This window comes from Amblyomma americanum, chromosome 1 (genome assembly GCF_052857255.1).
Source record: "Amblyomma americanum isolate KBUSLIRL-KWMA chromosome 1, ASM5285725v1, whole genome shotgun sequence".
Taxonomy (NCBI): Eukaryota; Metazoa; Arthropoda; class Arachnida; order Ixodida; family Ixodidae; genus Amblyomma; species Amblyomma americanum.
Window position 1 is genome coordinate 135,766,116 of NC_135497.1, and position 24,106 is coordinate 135,790,221.

General features: G+C 46.5%; 1 pseudogene; it reads left to right on the forward strand.

The window, feature by feature from the left end:
• Positions 1 to 214: 214 nt before the first annotated feature.
• On the forward strand, positions 215 to 23,819 carry LOC144113785 (EKC/KEOPS complex subunit TP53RK-like; annotated as a pseudogene).
• Positions 23,820 to 24,106: the final 287 nt, after the last annotated feature.

Below are 24,106 nucleotides of genomic sequence, written 5' to 3' on the forward strand. Positions count from 1 at the left end.
GGAGCGAAGTGCACTAGAGAGTTTAACCGCAATCACCAAACTCGGCAACATCAGTGTACGCCCCCTTATTCTCCAGGACAGCGGCCCTACGGCTGGCGTAATCTACAACGTCGACATCGCCATCTGTGACGCAGATCTGCCCATGTTGATCAAGGCGGCAACCAACGGCATTTCCATCATTCAAGTTCAGCGGCTAGGAAGATCTACATGCATCATGCTGACCTTCAATGGTGACTGCACACCATCGTACGTGAAGGTTGGACACTTTCGTCATCCAGTTCGACCTTTTGTGCCTAAGTCACTTCAATGCAGGAAGTGCATGAGGATCGGCCACGTGAGCGGCGTCTACATCAACTCCATCGTGTGCCCGCGATGCTCCATGTCACACAGCGGTAACGTTTGCCGCGCGACTGCCTTGAAGTGCGCCAACTGCCACGGCCCTCATGGCTCTTCCTCGAAAGACTGCCCCCGTCTAAAGACTGAGCGGGCGGTACTGAAGCAAATGGTGCGAGACCATTCTACGCAAAAAGAAGCCGCCGCAAAGGTGCCACGACGTCGTTCGCGAAGCCGAAGGTCGTCAGAGAAAGCAGTCACATTTGAGAAGAATGCCCCAAACGCAACTGCAGCTTGTCCGCCTCCACCAAAAACCGTACCAAATCAAGGGAGCCCGGCGCTTGGTGAGGCTGGACCTGCTGCCTCAGATACAACTTGGCCACCACTGCCAAAGCCTTCTACGCCTACTGTGTCAGGGATGTTGGCGCACTCAGGGGAGTGTGCAGCGCCACGACTGATCCAGCCAACAGGCACGATAAAGGCCATGGCCAAGACATGCAAGTGATTGCAATGCTAACGTCACTAATTAACGCCATGCGTGCTCTGCTTTCCAGCCTACACACGCCAGCAGCAAATAGCGCACTTCAAGTGCTGGACGCGCTACATCCAGTTCTTGCGGCTCTACAGTAGAAGGCATCATGGCTCCTTGGGACCTGTCTTTTCAACAGAAAGTCAAGCAAGCTTTCATTTTCCAATGGAATGCTCGTGAACTCCATTCCCGGATTTCCGATTTACGACACTGCGTCTATGAGAATCAATTCCCCATTCTTGTGATTTGTGAACCGAAGATCCCGGCAATTTTGCAAATATCCGGTTACGAGACATTTGCATCACCCACGTGCAACAGATCCAGCAAAGTAATCGTCTACATTCGACGTCAACTTACATATGTGCAACATTCAGTTCCTCCGAACGAAAACAATCAGTACGTTTGCCTGACAGTGAAGAGCCGAGACCTGACGTTTACGCTACTGGCGGTGTACTTGGCGCCATCAATTCGTTTCGACGCCAGAAGGTTGAGTGGTTTGATGGCAGCTACACCTGCTCCGTGGGTCATTATGGGTGACTTCAATGCTCATCACACCATGTGGGAAGGCGTTAGGATGGACGTTAGAGGAAGACAGCTTGTGTCCTTCGCCTCTGACCATGACCTCTAGTGCCTTAATGACGGAAGCCGGACCTATATTCGAGGGGTGACTTATAGCAGCTGCCTGGACTTGACTTTCGTTTCAAAGTTCCTTACCAACAGCGTCCGGTGGTTTTCGAATGTAGAAACCAATGGCAGCGACCATATCCCAACCTATCTGATTATTACCGGCCATTCCACATTTTTCCCAGCCACGTGTAGGCAGCGCATTGACTGGACAGTTTTTAATTTACTTATGGAGGCTGCTTGCACAGAGGGCTTCTCTACCGGTCTTGAACAAAAAATTAAGGAGGCCATGGAACACGCCACCTGCCCCTTTAACTCTGTCGCTAACTACACCGATTCTGACTTCGAATTGCACCGACTGCGATCACAACGGCGCAGGGCAGAGCGCAGATACCGACGCACAAAGTCGCGCCTAGACCTAAGAGATGCTAGGCGCATACAGAAGAAGATTCAGCGCAGAATTCAGGGTCTGCAAACACAACGCTGGAAGATATTTTGCCAAACACTTGATCCAGGGAAGCCTTTGCCACGAGTGTGGAGTGTAACTCGGGGTCTTCGCACGTCCCCTCAACAGCACTACCCGTTCAAATCCGTCGCGCTCCACCAAAGGCGCAGTGTGGTTGAGGCAGCCGAAGATTTTTGCGCAAGAATAACAGGCCCTCCGAATCCAGGCGCAACGCTACACTGCAACAATGTTCCACCCTCACGGGATTCTCGGATGGATGCACTATTCTCCATGGAAGAATTGATGCTGCGCTAGCTTGTTGTAGAAGGTCATCATCACCAGGGCCCGATGGTGTGACGTACTCCGCACTTGCCAACCTTGGCCAAGAAGCTCGACGGGCTCTTTTGGACACTTATAACAAGTCATGGACTGCTGGCATAGTTCCTCATGATTGGAAGACCAGTCGTCTGGTTCCACTTCTTAAGCCGGCGAAATCACCGCTCAACCTTTCATCATACCGTCCAATTGCACTCGCCAGCTGCGTCGGCAAAGTCATGGAAAGAATGCTGCTCACACGCATGGAATGGTACTTGGAGCGATATCAGATTTATCCAACCTTCATGTCTGGGTTCCGACGGGGCCGCTCTTCTATCGACAACGTGGTTGACCTCGTAACGTCGGTGCAACACAGCAAAAGTTTGAAAAGATTGACCGTGGCATTGTTTTTGGATATCAAGGGCGCGTACGACAACGTAACGCATCAGGCCATTTTGGACGCAATGGAAGCTGCTGAGATCGGAGGACGCACGTTCAGCTGGATACGCAGCTATTTATCAGAGAGGTCGTTTTTTGTCCTGACTGCGGACGGACCAACGTCTTTACACCGAAATTCGCGCGGAGTCCCTCAGGGTGGAGTGCTGAGCTCAGTTCTCTTCAACCTTGCTCTCATCGGCCTGGTCGACGTAATGCCACAATCTGCTCAGATCTCTACATATACAGATGATATCTGTATTTGGGCATCAGGGGTGACCAGACCTCAAGCTCGTGCAAGACTTCAAAAGGCGGCATCGATATTGACATCTTATCTTCGCTTGCAGGGCCTGAACATTTCGGCCGAAAAGTGTTCACTTGTGGCGTTCACACGCAAATTAATGTCACGTTACACCATTCGCATCAATGGCGAAGCCATTCCCCATGAGAGAAGCCACAGCTTCCTTGGTGTTGTCATCGACAGGAACCTCTCGTGGGGTCCGCATATCTACAACATGAGAAAGAGACTAATTGCGTTTGTTCACGTCCTCTCCTTCCTCGGGAGAAAGTCCTGAGGCGCATCAATGAGCTCGATGCTACAACTGTACCGTCCCCTATTTCTGGGCTAGATGCGGTACAGTCTTCCTACATTCAGTTCCATTAGAAAGACAAATATCAAGACTCTTCAATGTGTGCAAGCGCAAGCTCTCCGTATCTGCCTTGGACTGCCTAAATGTGCATCAACAGCAGCAACTGTTCTTGTTGCCCGGGATCATCCTGTTACTACATACATTGCTGTTGACACCATGAGAACACATATTCGGCACCTCACACTGGTTCCCTGTCATCACCTCGCAACACTCCCAATAATTATGCTGCACCAAAGTCATTGAAGCTCATCGCGCATATCTTCCATCGGAGTTCACCCCTGCGTCAAGACCGTGCTCACCCTTATGGAGTCCTCATGAACCTCGGGTTCACCTCTATATTCGTGGCATTACGAAGAAAGCTGGTGTATCACTGCCTGCTCTCAAACAACTGACATTGAATCACCTGCATTCTTACCACAGTCACCGCATACATGTTTACACAGATGGATCAGTTCACTCGAGCGGTTCTGCGGGGTCGGTGGTGATACCGGCCAGATCCATCTTCATGAAAGTGAAGACGACCTATCCAACATCTTCAACTGGTGCGGAACTCGCAGCCTTACGGGCTGCGGTTGAGTTCATCAGTCAAGAACCTCCACATGACTGGACGGTTTTCACCGACTCTAAAGCAGCCCTTCAAGCCCTGCAAGCTGCGCTACGCCGCGTGTCGCAGGAACAACTTTTTGCTGATATCCGTCTACTGTACCACGGCACCGTATTCAAAGGTCATGACATCATTCTTCAATAGCTGCCAGGACACTGTGGTATTAACGTTAATCACCAGGCCGATGCGGCTGCGCGTTCTGCTCACAACGACGGACTTCCTGTGAGGATCCCAATATCAAGACCTGACGCTGCGTGTGGGCCTCGCCCTTTCTCACACTTTCAGCGTGGAACACGGGAGAGTTTTGCAACCCCTCCCTCAAGGCACTAAACCCTGGACTGCGCCTTTGTCTTCCACGTAGCTTAGCACGTCGCGAAGCAACATTGTTATGCCGTTTATGGATCGGTGTTGCTTTTAGCAACCATTATGCTTTCCGGATGAGGATGGCCGACAGCCCTGCCTGTGAAAGTTGTGGTTGTGAGGAGACCATCGCTCATGTTCTCTGTGAGTGCCCTGCATTTGCGAGTGCAAGACGTGCACTGTGTTGTGCTCTGGACCGCCTCGATCCTCGCTCATTAACAGAGCAAAAGATCCTCGGTCCGTGGCCACAGCAGTCGACTGCCCTCAAGGCATACAAGGCACTCTGCCTACTTGAGAGCGACTGGAATGAGCGACAAATTGTGACGGCGTTGTGCGTGTGTGTGTGTTATGCCTTTTTCTCCTTCTCTCTTCCTCCTTTTAGTCCCCTAATTCCTCTTCCCCAGTGCAGGGTAGCCAACCGGAACCCCCTTTCTGGGTAACATCCCCGCCTTTCCCTCCTCCTCTTTATCTATCTATCTACTGTGAGTGGATGTGGAGAGATGCACGTCCACCTCGAACAGCGTGTAAAAATAAAATTCTGTGTGAAGCTTGCCAGGATAGCCACACAGATGTATGAGCTCCTTCGTGACCCTTACGGCAACGAGACATTATCGCGGGCGCGAGTTTTCGAGTGGAACAAGAGGTTCGTTTCGGGGAGAACGTCGGTGGAAGACGACACAAGGCAGGGGCGCCCTTCAACATCACGGAATGAAAACGTGGCTCGGATCAGGGAAATCGTACAGCAAGACCGCACCATTACAGTCCGCATGCTATCAGATGCTCTCGACATTAGTAAGACAACATGCAACAGAATTTTGCGTGAGAACTTGGGGAAACGAAAGCTGAATGCCAGACTTGTGCCGCACTCCCTCACACAGGACCAGAAGGGCACGCGGGCATCAGTGAGTGCTGATTTGCTCTCCGGGGCATAGAAAGACGCTGCTTTCGTGAGACAGCATCATTGCTGCAGACGAAACATGGTGTTTTCACTGCGATCCTCAAACAAAGAGGCAGAGTGCTGAACGGCGGCCCACAAGCTCTCCGGCGTTGGTGCGGCAACAAAAGAGCAAAACAAAGACGATGCTGATAATTTTTTTCGATGCCAGAGGCGTCATACACCACGAGTTCGTCCCACAAGGGCAGACGGTGAATCAGGAGATTTATATTCGCGTGCTCCAACACATGCGTGATGCACTGCGACGCCGTCGCCATGACCTATGGGCATCTGTACAACAGAGTCTTCTCCACGATAACGCAACGACGCACACTGCTCTCATCGTAACAAAATTTCTCGCCAAGCACAGCATTACTGTACTTCCCCATCCGCCATACTCGCCTGACCTTTCCCCATGCGATTTTTCCCTGTTTCCTCGTGAGAAGAGAGCCCTAAAAAGTCGCTGGATGGAGAGCGTGGAGGCCACACAAGACGCCACGATAAATGAGCTGACAGCCCTGTCAAAACAAGCGTTTTCTAACTGTTGCCAAGACCTCAAGAAGCGTTGGAAGCTGTGTATAGACTGCAAGGGAGACTATTTCGAAGGGGTGCTGCACAACTGATTTCAATGTTAAACGCATTTTTTTAATGGGCTTAGTCTCGGAACTTTACGGACAAAGGTTATACATGCGCTTTCGAAAGAATGCAGGCAAAGAAACCTCTCCGGTGCGCGTAACTAGTCGAAAAAGCCAAATTTTGCCGAGCCGCAGCGCCAAGGGTAATCGCGTTTTCGAAATTTCAAAAACAGATATGGCTATTACTAACGACCGGCTACACATCTGTAATTGAAACTGGGTGCCTAACTCTAACAGTTAAAGGTTAGTCATTAAAAATTAATTAACCAGCTTACTACTTAAACGATTCACCAGTTTCCTGGTGTCCGCCAACACTAGTAATACTATGCTAAAAAGGCCATATTTTTACCTAAAAGAACCTATTTTTGAGAATTACTTAAAATCTCTGAAACACCTGGTATACCTAATTTTTTTCAGGTTGCCTTTGGAGAGTCGGCTGTCGTTGGTGAGTTGTTCTTTACGTGTGCCTAGTTCAGAGACAGCAGGGCCACTCGCGAGTCGGTTAATGTCACATTCACGCGAGATGGCTGCGTGCAGGTCGCGCGTTCAGTTCATGGCCAGAAGTGCAGCCTGTTTTGGTAAAGATTGTGGTGTATGCAGACAAACATCAAGTGCATTGGCAGATATCGATCTCACCGCAGAGAGAGCCATCAGGGGGATTAATGAAGATATGGTAGTGAGCATTGCAGGAGCTGGAGATGTGTGTGAGGGCGAAATGCACCAGAGCTTCGCAAAACGCGTTTGCTTTGCTCTTGTTATTAGGTGCCGTTGGGGTCATTGATCACAGAGGAAACTTCGAAAGCAGCTGCAAAGTTGCGGCAGATCTCTTCGAGTCAGCCATTTGAAGAGGCCGTGTAGCTCAGGAAAGTTGACCTCAAGCGGATGTAGTGCTGTCCATAAAACGAGTAACTAAAACGAAAAAAAAAACTGATTGACAGCAAAGAGGAGATATACTAAGCATAGCCGATATTTAACTCCTAATATTAATTTTGCTGGCTGTGAGACCCTTAAGGAGATAAGGCACAATATAGTCTGAAGAATTTTGTTCGCTAAGTTATTTCTTTTATTTGTTCACACTCACAGAACCCTACCGACGCTATGCCACTTCATCGTAGATATTCCTCAACACAGAACTTGCTCAGAAACAGCAACGGGGCACAAGGGGCTTAGGTTTTAAAAAATGCAGGGCACAAGGGGCTAAGACTTTAAAAAATAAACAGCCTTTTTAATAACTTGTAAAAAAATTCCTTCAGCATAAATACCAAGATAAGCCTTGCCTTTGTTCTCTCTAAGACTCCACACTCTTTGTTCACGCAATCCATCGTTCTCTCGTCTTTTTTTTTTCTTTTCGCTCGTCTAGACCAGAATAAAGAAATAAATGCGCTATGAGAAAAAGCGGCTCTGAATTGGAGAATTAGCGGACTCCTGAGCTGCCCTAAAGCGGTGGCAAAAAATCAGCGCGCAAGCCGCACCCCCCTCCCCCTTTTAAATTTCGCCGAAAGAAACTGAACAGAAACACTGGGATGCACGCATGACTCAGCAAACGGCCGGGCCACCTTCATTGTTATTAACGTTTCCTAAACAACTTTCGTGCTCTTATTTTGTATTGTTGTCTTTCGCGCCAGTGGCTTTCATTTCAGGCTTTTTCGAACAAGCATTCGCCTGAAAAAAAAAAAAAAGGCCACAACCGCCGTCCTCCCCCTTCCGCCCCACTCTTTCACCGTGCTCTTTGAAACAAGAAAGCTCACATTCTGTCCGCATATTTCCGTTTTATATTTTTTGCCATTGTTTTGTTTGTTTTCCTTGAGCTGTATCTGTTTTACCGCGCAGCCTCAAAGCAAAAATTTGCGCTAAAGATATAAAAAATGCAAAATGTAAAGAGCGCGATGCGGTGCGAGCTATCGACTGTTTCAAAATTATTGATGTAAAAAGAAGACTGCCAAATATAAACTTTACAAAAGGCTACAAGAGCAGCGCCTATATCCTCCCATTTCTCCCTCTCCTCACGCTTTTTTGGGCCTAAAACTGGAAATTTGCGATTCGCGCTTACATCCTGACCGTCCCCGCTACCAGCGCTTCATTTATCCCCCTTTCCTTTCTGTGCAGTTTTTCTCGTTTGTTGCTTAGTGAAAGCATCACTTGTCTTCTATTCTTAAAAGAAAAGAAAAATAGAGGAACGTGACGAGGGGATGTGGGTTCGGGGAACAGCAGAGTATGGGGTTTAAGCTTAAGAATAAAGCGAAAACAGTGAACACAGATCAAAGGCAACAAATGCTCAAGTAAATACGCGCCCGCAGAAAGAATGAAAAGGAACAAAATTGGACAAAAAATGAGTGGCTGGAAAAAAGCAGGAGGGGTAGATGAAGCGGGCCCTTCCAAATTCCTGGAAACGCGGCGAAAAATAAAACATGCCAACACAGCTTTGGGATCGCGCTGAGAAGGCGGGTCGAAGAGATGACACATCCACAATGTGAAAATAAAGGAAAAAGTGCCAAAACCGGATTATCTCCCGGCTAAACCAGGAGCGGCGGCTTTCTTTCCAGGGCGCTGCACACTACTTTATTTACTTTTCTTTTTCTCCGGTGCATACAAAATAGCTCGGATCGTAAGTGTAAAATTAAGTCGAATTGAATACTGCAAAACTAAGCAAAAACAACCAAAACGAAAAGTTACTGTGGCAGTTGTTGCGTTGCTGTTTCCATCTACCTACGATGACATAGTTCTTACACCGAGAAAGGAGTTTCGTCCCTAAACGTGCGCAGGACGGCTCTGAACTCGATTGATGTTGCATGCCGCAATAGAGTCGACCCTCTGTGTACGCAAACATCTGTACTATTTTATTTTTACTTTTTTTATTCAGAAAGCTCTTCCTGGGCGAAACTTAAAGGCACTTGCATGACATAGGATAGCACGCTTGGTCAAATTAAATGGGGCTTTGGATTTTACATTTAGGCTACGGTTACGTGAAGCTGAACAAATGCTCAAATGCGTACAGCCTGATGAACAAATAGGGTAAGTTACATAATGCAAAACAGAAGAAACAAAATGAAGAACATGTGCCGTAATAGCATATTTGTAAAATAATCACAAGAATTAACTGATTACATTTTCTGTGGTTTCATTAATCCTTCGTAATACAGGGCAGCCACATGATCACCACATAATGGCTTTAGCAAGATTAGCCACGCCGATGCTACGCATGCACGCTGTCTGCAGGTTCAGGCGGAAATCATTGAAGGCGCGAAAGAATTCTGAACAGAGATTTCGATCAGTGTTCGAAGCCCTAACCATGTGAGTGGTATTGTTTTTTGCAATCTATTATTTTCATCACCACCGGATCGACTCTGACGACAGCACGATGAAGCGAAATGCAGGCCAGCCAAGGTCGAAATAATTCAAGATTCAAGTAATTTTTCGTAGCAATCATTGCGTTGTGAAGTCTTGGTGTTCAAGCACTAACAATCGCCACGGCTTTGGCGATAGGAGGGTGCGATAGGAGTGCAAGTGCAACGTTCAGCGCCATGGTCATCATCAGACATTGCAGCTGTTTTCTTTGAAGGTCAGATAAAATTGTTTGCAGCATGTGGACGATGTTCGTCAGTGCATGATGCAAAATGTGCTGCTCCAGCTGATTGCTTGAATATGGCTGTTCTTTGCAAAACAGCTATTCCCTTTTTGTCTTGCTCAAATATTATCACTCTCCCACACACGGCTCAATTTTTTACCGTGCTTTAGCTGTCTCAGAATCGTTGTTTCGATTGTGAGACTCTTTGCTTCGTTTACTTCTTCTTTACAGAAATAAAGGCATCTTCCTGAGCACAGTAGTAACCTGTAGGTAAGCATCTTCAATACTGAATATCAAACAAACAACGCTTGTTCCTTTAGTTGCAACTGTTCCACTTTCAACACAAAAATGTATTCGTGCTGCTTAAACAACAAACTGCTATTTGACACAGACGCTTGATTTAGGTGTTTCGCTTTGGGCACACACGCGGGACAACAGAAGCGCTCCACCCAGCGTTTGTTAGTATGGCGCCGTCGTTTGTGGCGCCTCCTGTCGGCTCTCCGCATTTTCGCGATGAGTTATGTACTGCTATTTATAGGATCCGAATTGAACATGTTCTGCGCATTCGCAGGCTGTCCTTTATGAGCTCATTTAAGCCTTATTGTCCCTTTAATGTTTTTTTGTCGCATACTGCAGTTGTGTTTTACGCAAAACTCCTAGAATAATTCATTGCCGTCAGCACATGACTAGTTGATTCCAGTCCTATGGCGCCCCTATTTTCTCTGCCTTTCATTAGCTGTAGCGCGACCACGCCTCCAGCATAATGAACTGTTTGTTGATAAAACTTTTTCTGGTAAATTACGTTTTGATTTTGCGGCTGGCGGGAGGAGGAGATTTTCGCAATTTAATTTCACCATGATCCTCCTTGACCGCCTTGAATAAAAGCTCACCTACAAGTATCGAGATTCTAAACGTGCGTTATTTATTTTCGAAGGAGGCATCTAACGCTTTGCTTCGTCACAGCTCCGGAGCCGCTGCAGTGCGCTCGTAGAAACCTATAGAAACAAGCCGTCCGATGGCATCAGCTTTTGGCAGCAACATTTTAGGCGAGCATAGATCTGTTAGCCCCGCTCGTGCCGGTCGAGAGGAGAAGCGATCGCAATATCAACTGCCTGTCGGTTTCACCGCAGTCACGTGCGGGGCATCGAGCAATTGACAGCGTCCACATTTTGCCAGCGGCTGCGCGCGATGCGACTCGGAATACATAATGCGAAACACCGGGGTCCTCGAAAGCGAGCGGCATCGGCAACTTCATTAGGGCTCCAAAATGAAATCGTCATTTAGTCCCGATCGACCGTGTCCGCGCGGTCGCTCGCGCAGAACGCAAAAAGCGCAGTGCGGCGTGGTCCGGCCCTGGGCGCGCGCGTGCGTGTTTAGTTTGTTCGTCTACTCAGTTAAACTCGGCCCGCGGCGCTCATCAGGGCCGATCAATCGGCCAGGTACACGGCCCCGTACCGGTCCGTTTTTTTCCGAGGAACCCGGACCGTAGCTGCTGCGGAGAATGCACGGGCACAGCGCACCTGCGGCGCAGTACATTAACTCGGAAAACCCTCGATTAAAAATCATGTGGTAAACGAAAAGAAGCGATTCTCAACGCATTCCCGGTGCCGGCAGATCCGCTCGGCAAATATCAACGCAGCTTAGCCTTGGGGCAGATTAGGTTGGTAAATGCACACCTGGAACACACCGCGGAAGCACGCATGGGAGAGACACCGAAGAAGGCATTTTGTTTTTCACCCCAAGTCGCTAATCATGAAAAGCGTTCACGTTTAAATGATAACTCTGATCCATTATTTCTTCCCTCTGCGCCGATAGCGGACAAAATTGATGATGCGTCGCCCACAGAAGCGGTCACATCGATGACGAGGGTCGATATTTTTCGAGCTAAATGAACTCGCGCAGCCTAATTTAGTAATTTAGTTGTCAGGGAGCATTCGGCACCGTAGTCAGCTACCCATGCCGACAGAAAACGGGACCGCGACCTGCGTATTGGCATCTCGGAATGGGTCTCGAAGCAAGGCTTCGTGTAGCAATCACACAACAGTCCGTGAGCTTGGTTAAATACTAATGAAACTCCCAATGATCCATTCTCAGGACGCCAGCTGTCTATGGCGCGCTTAATATTTTTGTGCCGACGGAGACAATGCACATTGTCGTCATATGCAGTGCCACGGAAGTAAAGGGAAGTATTGAGTGATTATTGAGTGGTGTAAGTGTATTGGCAAGGTTAGCCTTTCAGAGTGATGCAGGTGAATATGGTGTCCACAGGCCGGCTGTGAGTTATATATGCTATTGAGATATCATCGGCCAACTTAGAATTTAACTACGAGTAAACATGCTTTGTGGTATCTAGAAAGCTTAACACACCCGTGTTTTCACTAAGCAGTCATCCTGTGGCGCCTTCCGCTAGTGTTGCATTGAAATAGTTCACACATAACTACTCCCGCAATAACAAAGAGTTCAGAATGATTTAAGCAGAATTTATAAATTATGTAGATGTTGTACTTTATTACATGTTTCCGTGCGTAGGACAGAAACGCATGAAAAGGTGTCTTGCAATATGTTCTAGTAGCAGTACAACATAAATGACGTGTCCGCGTCTTTCGTGCAGTGGCAATGACCATCAAACGAAAGGTACGTGTATAGCTAGCCAATAATAGCGTATCAGCGGGACGTATGACTTGTTTTCTGCACACAAGAATGCGACCTCCCATCCTCCCTGCTTAAGCGCTCAAACTTCATCCTCACAACAAAACAACAACGCTTTAAAGCCAGTGTGGCGTCCATCGTTTGCAGGTATCTACTGCTCGCAGGTATCTGACATTCATGGTATACCATAAGATCTGATTTTTTTTTTGCCTAAATACATGGCGAAATACATGTTTGCCTTGTTCAGCGTACTGTTTCTCTATGTGAGTACTCATATTTTTTGTTTATTAGCGTTAAAAGCTACGCAGGAGAAGGGCGAATTTTTCATTGGCAAACTTTTTAAATCTAGTAATGATATTTTAAATGCGCTCTAGCTGTTGTCATTTGTGCTAACGTGCGGCTACGCTGAGGTCTTGGTAGACGCTTATTTGGTCGCTGCTGACCGATACCAGCTACACTGTAATCGCTTTGTTAGTGAAGTAGCGGTTGGTGCAAGCTTCTTCCGCCAATAACTTCTGTTAAAGAAGGTGACATTGCAAAGGAAACAATTCACGCTGGATTTGGAAAAATATGCCTGCAAACAAAACGACCATTTTTTTATATTCGGCTACTAGTCAAGAATGAAGCGGAAAATGCCCCTGAAATGAGGTCCTCCAGCCAATGGCATCGACTGATTCTCATGATGTTGCGGTTAATCCCCTTGAACCTGCCAGCTTGACATCCCGGATAATGCCAGATGAACGCGGATTAACCACGGCTTAATTGGATTAACCATGGCGTCATGAAAATCGGTCGACACCACTGGCTGAAGGGTCTTCTTTGAGGAGAATTTGCCGCTTTGTTCTAGAGTTGTATCCGACTACAGTAGGTGAAATTTAAAATGTCCATATTATGACAGCAGTTTTTTCACAAAATAGTGTACTCACACTACTCACATGCGTGCACGCGGCTTTCTTTTGCTAAAAGTAATGAGGACAGCTAATCTTCCCATTTCTAGAAATTACATGAGACGTATCATCTTCGAGGCCCAATTGGGCCAAGGATGAAGTGGTCCATCCCGATAACGACAAGCTTGTTGGTTTCACAAGTTAAAAATTATTTCATATACTGGGTCAGCCCAACGCGTAACGTTCCGTACGAAGATTCACTTTGTAGGTAAAGTGTACAGTTTCGGGATGTGATTTTTGTCGTTTCGTTAAAAAAGAGTAAAGATTGTTACAAACATTCGGATATGTAATTAGCAATTTACAAGCAAGTAATCAACCTTCGTACTCTAAATGCCTAACGAAGCCCGTTTCGGAGCTGTAGCTCATGCAAGATGAAACATAATTCAACAAAGACAGGAGAACACTTCGTTTTGCCGACCGTTCTCCCCTTTAAGCTATCGCAAGACGAGCACAAAATCTGTACGCACGTGGAAGAAAATTGGCAATAAATTTTAGGCTTACTAAGTTATTTAAAAAAGTAAAGCGTTTGCAGAATATCTGGTGTAAAGCTTCCCGTTAGTTAAACAAAATATTTTTTCTAAGCGATAAGAAATAAATCAATCTATGTAAGCAGATGAAATAAAACAAAAACAGCTAGGAATACTTAATCTATTTTCTGAAGAATCTAGTGATTTTTACCTCTATGTGCTTTGAACAACTCAGTTAGTTTGCATCAAACTCAGAGGAATTAAGACCATCTGTGGTGCCCTTACACTGACCTAGTCACGATAGCCATGGAGGCGGTTAGTCCAGTAGCTAATCACGAACCGGTTCCAAGTACTTAAAGCTTTGCGAATTCTCACTGCGTGCACCTGTTCACGTCAAAACTCAAATCCCTTGGGCTTATCACAATCCACTCCGAGTTATTCTCAATTACTGGGCGGATAACATTGAAAGCACGTGGCCAGATGTTAGAGAAATCAGAGAGTAACTAGAAGTTGCCCTCTTTAAGTGCGCTAGCACTAAAACCACCAATCTCGGATTTTGTCGATGTTTGACTGTATGAAGCGTCTGACAGGTTGCCCACCTGCCAGGTGACAAACAGCCAGCAGGCTTTATGGCTAACTATGCAAAACCCTTTGTGGAAAAACACACTAGGAAACAACCGTTGGCTTTCGAAAGACATTTGTGTTGCGTTTGGTTATGGATATATATATATAACCGGTACTGTAACACCAATCAAGTCTCGTGCAGGACAGAGAATTCTGAGGATGCTTACATTGCATGTGCTTTGCCATAAACTTGCCATAACCAGCAAAACAATAGCTAAAAGGTGCCAGCGCACCTGATTCGCATTTAGCCTACCCATGCGCTGAAATTTCGCATGGCGAGTGCAGATAAGAATTCAGTAAAACAAGACGCTCTTATTGTCCGCTTTGCACTAAGGCTACGAGGATACTTTTGTTCTAGGGTTAGCTAGGCTGTGGAAACCATCGTTTACGAGCTTCAAACTCGTGAAAGCACGTATTGTGTGGAACGCTGCGTAAACTGGTAGAGTGAGCGCAAAGTATACTATTTATATATTTAGTGCAGTTAAAATAGAGTTTTAATACAGAGTAGCGGACCAATTTACAGTGTTATATTAATTATTATTACCGCTGTCGACAATAACGCGCAAATATAATTGTCGACACACACAGAAGAATAAAAAAAAAGAAGCAGAGGTTGTTCAAGGTAGCCTGCCCTCTGTCGTAACGTTGCAGCACGCATCAAGAGTGAGATGTAGTAACCTAGGTGAGGCAAAATAGACGCAGGAACAATGTTTCGGTGTTAATTGTCATGATTATCATTATTGCTGGTGTTAGCTATTTTTCGCCCACATTCGTGTTGAACGCTCTGCACAGCAAATTAAGTGAAGCCATGTGCATGTCTTCGCATGTCTTCACTGCAAGCACGCGTCTATGGCATCCTTTCTGAAGCCATGACGAGGGCTCTGAGCTACTTTTTTTTTATATGGCGACTCCCGCACTAAAGATTTAGATAATGCGCCAAATACCGGTTTCACTATGCGTGCCTAAGACCAGGTTCGCCAGCAGGTGGTAGTGATATGCTTGGGTATCGGGACCGAGGTCTTCACCGCATGACCATGAACTCTACAGACGACAGAGGGAAGCCTTCAGGAGGGTTGGTAAACTTGAAGGTTTATTTACATATTTACAACAGAAGCAGGGAGACCAAAAGTCAGAGATGAAGTGCTGTGAAACCAGCCAAATTACGCCTTAAATACAGTGGATATTCACTAGGCCCCTATCTAGGGAAACCGGTGGCTGATCAAGCGTCCAATGGGCAGACACACTTTTCATAGTCTCCGCCCTAACTCCGTGACCGCTCCGCCCTCACAAACACGTGCACAGGCGATAAGGAATCCTGGCGCCTTGAGGTCCTGGAATGCTGTTTCCGACGGGTTGACCAGGTGCATAAGGTCGTTGGCTTTGCAGGCGGTGATCCCCTCCGTGGGAAAGATGCGTCCTGACGGCCCCGTGAATTCCAGAGGATAAGATGAATCAGCCGTGTCCGCCCCCGCTTTGTCTGGCCGCGCAGGTGCAAGCGAGCGAGGAGGGTCCGGCGCCTTTGTTCGGGTCTTTCTGCCGGCCCACGTGAGGGCGCAGTTCGGGAGAAATGCCGCATTCCATACTCCGGACGAAGGGATTAGAGGCCTTTCGTCACAGCTCGCCGTCGCCAGGAGCCGTTCCTAATCCTCTTCTCAGGACGACAGCACCTTTGGTCAAGCATAGTTCGATGGCGCCTGCCGGGTTCGTCTGTTCCCGCTTTCGGGGCTTCCGGTCACAACAGTAGTATATGTACACTTCACTGTGCCTAGTGTGTTGGGCCCTAAACTTTAAACAACAACAACAACAAACCATGGAAGCTTGCTGTAAAAAGGAGTTACGTTCGTGAAGCGATACTGCAGCGTATTAGACGAACTAAAACAAGAGTCGTGCCGAGACCAGCCCTGGAACCCAAGGTATGCGTTTAGCATTTAGTACTGTCGTTAGTCTGCAAAGCAGGCTTCTCTGCGCAGTGACTTAGCGAGTGGCAAAGCCATTTTCGAACCCACATAAATGGAAAATTGGTTCTTGAAAATTGAAAATGTGTTTTTAAGGAAAGAAAATGGCCCAGTAATGGCCACTATCGAACACTGGAATACAATGCCCGGTCCAGTGCGTTCCCTCCCTATAGATAGATTTATACAGGCCATAACTGATTCGTAATCTCTTTAGTTACTGTACCCATGCTTCCAATTTGTGTAATGTTTCCTACGTATTCAACTCTGATGTTTTAATTTTTACTGCAATGTCTTTAGTTTTTAATGCATATGTCCATTCCTGCGATAGCCTCTGTAGGGGCTGCAGTATGTACAAATAAATAAATAAATAAATAAATAAATAAATAAATAAATAAATAAATAAATAAATAAATAAATAAATAAATAAATAAATAAATAAACGGCGCTGTAATGAAAGAGAGGAAGGTCGGAATGAAAGAATAAAGAGAGAAACAGGTGCCGTAGTGGAGGGCTTCGGAATAATTTCGACCACCTGTGGATCTTTTACGTGCACTGACATCGCACAGTACAGGGGCGCCTTTGCGTTTCGCTTTCATCGAAACGCGGCTGCCTTGGCCGGGTTCGAACACGGAAACTCCGGCTCAGTAGTCGAGCGCCCTAACCACATAGCCGCCACGGCGGGTAACCAACTCACATACAGAATCTCATTTTCTGACTGGGGGAACAAAAAAAAATCTGTTCTACTTACTAAGAGTTGGTCGTGCCAGGAACATAGATAAATTCCTTTAGATTTCAAAAACACAACAATATTTTGCAAATTTATTTTTGTAATTTCTTCTCAATATATTTTACATTGAATGTGACTCTGAAACACCTCCTGGGTAGAGTACATAAACTCGCTCAATCCCTACATTCTGTTTTCGTGAACATATAAGCCAAATAATAAACATCTACACGAAGCAAGAACCTACAATCGCGCGCGACAGTTTGCCATCCTTTTCCGGCGACATTTTCCTACTCGGGCTCTTCTTTGTTTCACGCTCCTGCGTATCTCTGTTCATAGATGGTTATTGGTTAGATATTTTGAAGATAGAAATCAGGAGCGACATACAACTTGTTATTTTCAGAAAAAAAAAAAACAAGTTTCAGTATTTGGTTTTTACGCCGAGTTTGCAGGAACGGTATGTAAAGTTCAAGCATCTGACTTGTGGGTGAGTCAGTGGCGCTGTATTTTTAACATAAGATACGAACAGTTTTGCGCTGTATTCTTTCTACTGCACTAATGCTAGTTTTTGTGAGGATTCCAGACAGTACACGCATTCTCCAGTTTTGTTTTAATCATGGTGGTATACGCCAATAGTCTAGCGCTAGTATGAGGCATGCTTTAGTTTCTGTCTCAGAAAACAAAGATTACGGATGGAAGGAGAGTACACAGTATCAATATGTTCGTTCCAGCTAAAGTTGCTTCTTAATGTTTCTCGAAGATGCTTGTAATCTTGAACTTCTGGAAGGTGTCGAGCTGGGAGTGTATAGGAGAAACAGGGCCTGTTTCTTTTCTTAGCGGTCCGCATAAATACCGTCTTGTCAACATTTACTTTCACCCCCAATTGTCACATTATTCACTGATACTATATACGTTAGAGTTAAGTAAAACGTGATCTTCTGGAGCCTTAATGTCATTAAACAAACACAACCGTCAGCAAACAACCTAGTTTGAACAGGATGAGTAGTGATGTCAGTAATGCCATTTATATAGATAATGAATAATAATGGCCCAAGGACCCTTTCTTGTCGTAAAACAGAAGTGGCTGCAAGTTTGTTGGAGCAGTAGCGATCGATGCTTACGTGCCAGACAGCGACTTAATACCTTCAACAAAGTGCTGTGCTTGACAGACTTATCAAGTAACTTTGTCGCTGGTATATGGCATGAATGGTACAATGCGATAAATCGATGCCTCTTCTGAAAATTACCTGCACTTGATGCATAGAACTAAGCATAGACATCCAGAGGCGAAAAAAAAAAGATGGTGAGGTAGGTACTTAGTGCACTCCCTTGTGTGCACTACTATGCTGAAAGTAATTAACTGTGGGATATTAAGCTCTTGTTTTATTATAATTTTGGCTGACATGACTTTCTCTCCCTTTTTGTTTGCATTAGATACGGCTCCTAGAAATGAGGTGGCACTGCTACGCGCATTACTTTCAGGCAACTGAGCCGTTAAAAGGGTAACCTGCTTATTATCCGCGCACGACTGCGGCCTCTCTCTTCGTGCGATCTGCGCCCAAGTGAGGCTCTTGATGAGCGTCAGTCGTCGCTCCTTTGCAGGCGGCCGGGCGAAGCACCATCCTCAGTCATGCAAAGGCGCTATCACCGCGCGCTCAGGCACACTGCGCGGCTGAGCAGAGGACGCAACACAGGCCCGCGGTGCAGCTCCGGCGCCGAAGCGCCATTTTTCACGGCAGTCGGGGCGTGCAGCGCTAGCTACGCAACCAACCTCGGGCCCGAAGAGAACGCTGCTCGCTGGAGACGCTCTTTGGCACGCCCAAGCGTTGCTCGCCGCCCTCGCACAGGAAGGACCCGTGGGCGAAAAGAAAGAAGGCGCAAATAAAACGAGGGCGCTAGTGGACGCCATTTTCGCTCGTCTCAGGCAATTAATTACGACAAACCTCTCAATTAGGCGGCGTTTATTACGCAGGGCCCGCGGAGAAACTCTATAATTAAATTGCGCCTTCCGCGCAGCCCAACTTGCAGCGTGTTCCGGGGTAAAGTACTTCGCGACTCTCTTTTATACTTTGCTTCCTTTCTGTGCTTCCTCCAAGCACAGCATCCGACCCTCCCATAGTTCCAGCACGCCGCTTTGCCCCAAAACTTTATTCTCGGGTCATCAGCTCTCCGGCGTATCTGAGGTCCGGTTGGATAATTAGAAAACTCAGCCGTCTTCCCTCATTTTTTCTTCTACGCAAAGTGAAAGTTTTCGGAGAGTCCCGATCGTCACCTCTTGCTGCCAGAAAACCATGGGGAGACAGATAATGTAATGCGCGTCCCCAGCGAGGAGGAAAAGCTGAGAGGCGTCTTGTCATAATTCGACGCCTTCGACAGACGCCAGCCCGCGATATAATTGTCCGTATCCTGCTCTTCAGAAAATTAACAGCGCCCTCGCAGCTCACTGCCGGCAAACGATCTTCTTTCCAACGTACCGAACGCACTCAGCAGGCTGGTTGGCTCCTAGCACTATCGACTCTAATTATATCCATCTTATGCCGCGTCGCAAATCTACGCCGTGGCAATGTAACTGCAGCCAGGATAGCGTGCCGTTTGTCCTCCTTTATTTTCCAGAACTTCAGAGCACAAACATTTTCAGTTCGCCTGTCTGGAATGGAGAAACTGCCGGTCGTAAGTATCATTGCACAGGTTAGGGGCTTCATCATCATCATCATCAGCAGCAGCAGCAGCAGCAGCAGCCTAAATAAGCCCACAGCAGGACCCCCAAAGGCCTCTTCCACTCTCCCCTCTCCCCTGCTTTGTGCCAGAAGCGGCCACCTGATGCCCGCAAAATTCCTATCGCATCCATCCACCTGAGCCTCTGCCGTTCATGAGTGGCAGCAAAATGGTAGAAGCGTACAGGACTCAAAACGGAAGGATAACGCCTAGCATTGTCGCTTCCTGTCTCCCTTTGATATTTCGCTTGTAATAATGGATTGAGAAAGCCACTGCCAACTAGCCCAACTAAACGCTTTAACGTTCACTGCTGCAGAGGCGCATCCTTGCTTCATCGGCGACGAGGCTAATGATCTCATCGTTTTCAACTTCTGGGCTCAGATCTTCCACCGATCTCTTCATACCCTTCGCATTCTATGCGAAATTGCCGCTGGGGAAGGAATAAACGAAGCCACGCTCCAAACAGTCCGACCTAAGAAGCTCAAGCTGACAAAGAAGGCTCTCCCGAGTGAATTTGGCTCATTTTGATCCGTGCATCAGCAGGACTTGGTTCATTTTTTACTGGACATGAGAGCTTCGCGCACGTTTTCTAAGCGTTGCTGGGCCCCTTTCCTTCACATGGCTTTTGAAAAAGTAATCTCTATGAATAAGCTCTCCATTAAAGCAAGATTTGACTTAGTTTCAATTTCCGGATTAAGCTCGATCACTTCGAAAAAAAAAAGCTCTTCATTCCTTCTGCTTGATTTCAGCTAGGATATCATTGACTTGCATTTGTTCCCTGACCCACTCTGCTCTCTTCCTTACGCCTGTCATTATATTTCCACAGCTCGTCGCGCTCTCCTAAATTTGATTTCAAGATTTTCCGTTAACCTCCCAGTTTCTGCTCCACGGATGAGCATACCGGCAAGATGCAACTATTATAGGCTTTCCTCTTGAGATATACCGGTAATCTGCCATTCATGACGTGAGAGCACGTGTCAAAAGCACTCCACGCTATTCTTGCTCGCAGCCGCCACGGTGGCTCAGTGGTTATGGTGCTCGGCTGCTGCCCCGTAAGACACGGGTTCGATCCCGGCCCCGGCGGTAACATTTTGGTGGAGGCGAAATGCTAAAGACCCGTGTACTGTACAATGTCAGTGCACGCTAAAGAACCCCAGGTGGTCGAAATTATCTGGAGACCTCCACTAAGGTGTCCCTCGTAGCTTGAATCGGTTTTCGACATTAAACCCCATAAAACCAAACCAAAATCATTCTTGTTGATCTCGCTATTTCAGTCTTGTGGTTCGGAGCATGGTCGTAGGCTTAACAAAAACTTATTACGCGTTTTCATTCTCCAGAATGTAGAATTATTTTAATGTGCAAAGACACAATACTTATTCGCACATTTTTTTCAATATTCGGCTAACGAAACTAGCTGCTCTCAGTTCCTCCTAGTTATAACAACTGCCTGTAAACGCAACTTATACGACACCGCAAACCATCAGCTCGTGAATTCTCTGCGAGGCGTCGTGAGGTCACATTTACGGGCTACATCAGAGAAGCCGCAGCTTCACAGCTATTAGCACCTGCTCTGAGCCTGTTTTATCACGGAAAAAAATTCGGGATTTGAAAGTCGAAGGGAAACAACTCGTGGAGCACAAGTATTAAACATATCATTTTGCCCCCGTTCTCCTAAAGTTGTGTTAGTATACTACTGAGGCAGCACACAGTCTACTTGTGGTACTTTCTGACGCTCTAGCACCTTGAATTTGAAACTATTTGCGTATTTTCAGCAGTTTAAGTTTAGCTAACCTTAAATGACGTATTGTATTAACATGCGAAATCGGACAATTTTAGTTAACGAATTTTATCAACATGTAATATTGTTCCTATCGGCCAAAGGAAAGGAGCAAGAATATTTTTCTCTTTAAACCTTTGTCTCGCGCAGAGTGGACACGAGGTATGCAGGGTGTCTGACTTGACAAACACCAAGCCTTAAATATTCCGCAATAATTATTCATAGTCCATTCTTGATTTACTACCGAAATTCATATATTCCTCATTTTATTAACTCTTGGAGTAACTTTTGAATTGCAAGTAATTAGTGAAAAGTTTCACTTACAAAGTGGTATGTTGTCGAGGAAATTTCTGAATAACGCAATTCCAGAAAGCGCAGTTGGATAATATCGTTTTTTTTGTGCATTAAACGAAACACGCGAGACACACACGACGTTCGAGATTGCATTCGCTCGGACGCCCTAGTAGCGTTAATGGCTGCGTCACGGCTGCTCTGAATGGAGGAAGCAATAAGTCAGGGAATTTTAAAAATCGACATACACTGAAATGTACAGACGCATATGAATGCTGTTCAGGTTTCGCAGACGTTCGTAATTGAAGAAAAAATTATTCTGGTCCGATGGTCGAACCAAGGACCCCCAGCCACGCACCGAAGTAATCGCTCTACCAACTACGCTAACCCGGACGGCGAGCAGATGGCAGGGCAAATCGGGACTGACGAACAGTTCGAAGCGGGAGAGATGTTGGCCCAGTGGCTTACGAAGACTCTTGCAAACTGGATGCTGTTAGTAAACACTCTTAGCAACGCCATGTGGCCACTAACAATACTTTTTCAGCTTCTTTCTGGCAAAATATATTTTTCATTCCAAACATTCCGGCTCAAATCACGTGAAGAACCTTACACAATTGGCAAGCCTTGCATATCATGTAAACTGCACGTCAGAGACCAGATGCGTTATGTATTATTATTATTATTATTATTATTATTATTATTATTATTATTATTATTATTATTATTATTATTATTATTATTATTATTATTATTATTATTATTATTATTATTGCTTTATTCAAAAACAAATTAAAACAGAAGGAAAAGATGTTGCTAGCTGTGGCATCTGCTATCGAAACTTGAAGAGCCTGCTCTGCGGTTAGCGGAAGTAAAAGGGACAGGGAGAGGACAGGGAGGTGATAAAGAAAGAGGGCGGTGATAGAAAGAAAGGACAGGGGTAGGACTGTGCGTTCAGATGAATGCAGCATGGTGCCATTAAGCCTCTTTTGATGATTCAAACAGGTTTCCAAGCTCTATATGCACCACACAAGGATTGATATGCGCTTTATCTGTTGCCAGGTTCGGAAAAGACAATCGGCATTTGATGCAGTTCAAAACTCAGGTCTGAAAAGCGTGATGCTGTGAGCAGAAGTCACCAAGACCCGTGAGCATCGATAGCTGCGCTGTCTGCTGGCTGTTAGAGATGATGGGAGAAAGCACACGGGCTCTCCAGTGTAGTCATGTAGCTTGCATGGTCGCATACGGGCCTCAGTCGCCACGTGCGCGTCGTTGCTACTTCTATCCAGTACCAAGGACAAAGAAATTTCGGAAATAGCGGTGAATCAAGCCCGTGTCTGCACTTTTTGCACTCCCTGAAATCCAGGGATGACCCGCCGCGGTGGCTCAGTGGTTACGGCGCTCGGCTGCTGTCCCGAAAGACGCGGGTTCGATCCCGGCCGCGGCGGCGGAATTTCGATGGAGGCGAAATGCTAGAGGCCCGTATACTGTGCGATGTCAGTGCACGTGCAGCAAGCAAGGTGCAGAAGCAAGAGTTTATAAAGGCACGCATTTCGGAAGGGCCGCAATTTTTAAGGAAAGGTTCGAAAAGAACTACAGACACCGGGACTTGGATAGCCTTCTGTCGGTCGAGCGCTTGCGAGCTGAAGCCCGCGCTTTACGAAAGACTAGAATGGCTGGTGTGCAGGTGCCACCAGTGTATTTCGTCGACTTGACATCGAGAATCATTGTAACGGGATATATCGATAGCGCCGTGACTGTTCGCGATAGGATTGTTTCTCTGCAGTCTGAAGAACCAGCGACTCTCAAGGAGAGCTTGGAGTTCATGATGGACAAGATTGGCGAAGCTGTCGCACTTTTGCATAAGAACCACGTCCTCCACGGCGATCTCACTACTTCCAACCTGCTTGTTCAGCTTCGCGACGGAGAATAGCCGCTAATATATGTCATCGACTTCGGTTTGAGCTTCATTAGTGAGACAGCTGAAGACAAAGGCGTTGGCCTGTACGTCCTAGAAAGAGCGTTCCTTAGTGCTCATCCAGGCATTGAAAGCTTCTTCCAGCAACAGCTATTCGAAACATTACTCTCAAAAAGCAGCGAACATCTTGAAGAAGTTTGGTGAAGTGAAACAACGTGGGAGAAAGCGTACCATGGTCGGTTGACCCTTGACATTCATGTGGGATTTGAGTTAACTTTTTCATTTGCCACAAAACCTGAACTCCGCCTGACGTGTCATACTGTGTACATGTATAAATCTGAAGAGTAAAAAAAGTGTACAAACCTGAATAGTAAAAAAGTGATATTATTATTATTAGTGTTTTGGGCAAGCAGCACTTCTTTCCTGGCTGCCGAGGTGGCTGAGTGGTTATGGCGCTCGGCTGCTGGCCCGAAAGACGCGGGTTTGAACCCCGGCCGCGGCGGTCGAATTTCGATGGAGGCGAAATTCTAGAGGCCCGCGTACTGTGCGTTGTCAGTGCACGTTAAAGAACCCCAGGTGGTCGAAATTTCCGGAGTCCTTCACTACGGCGTCC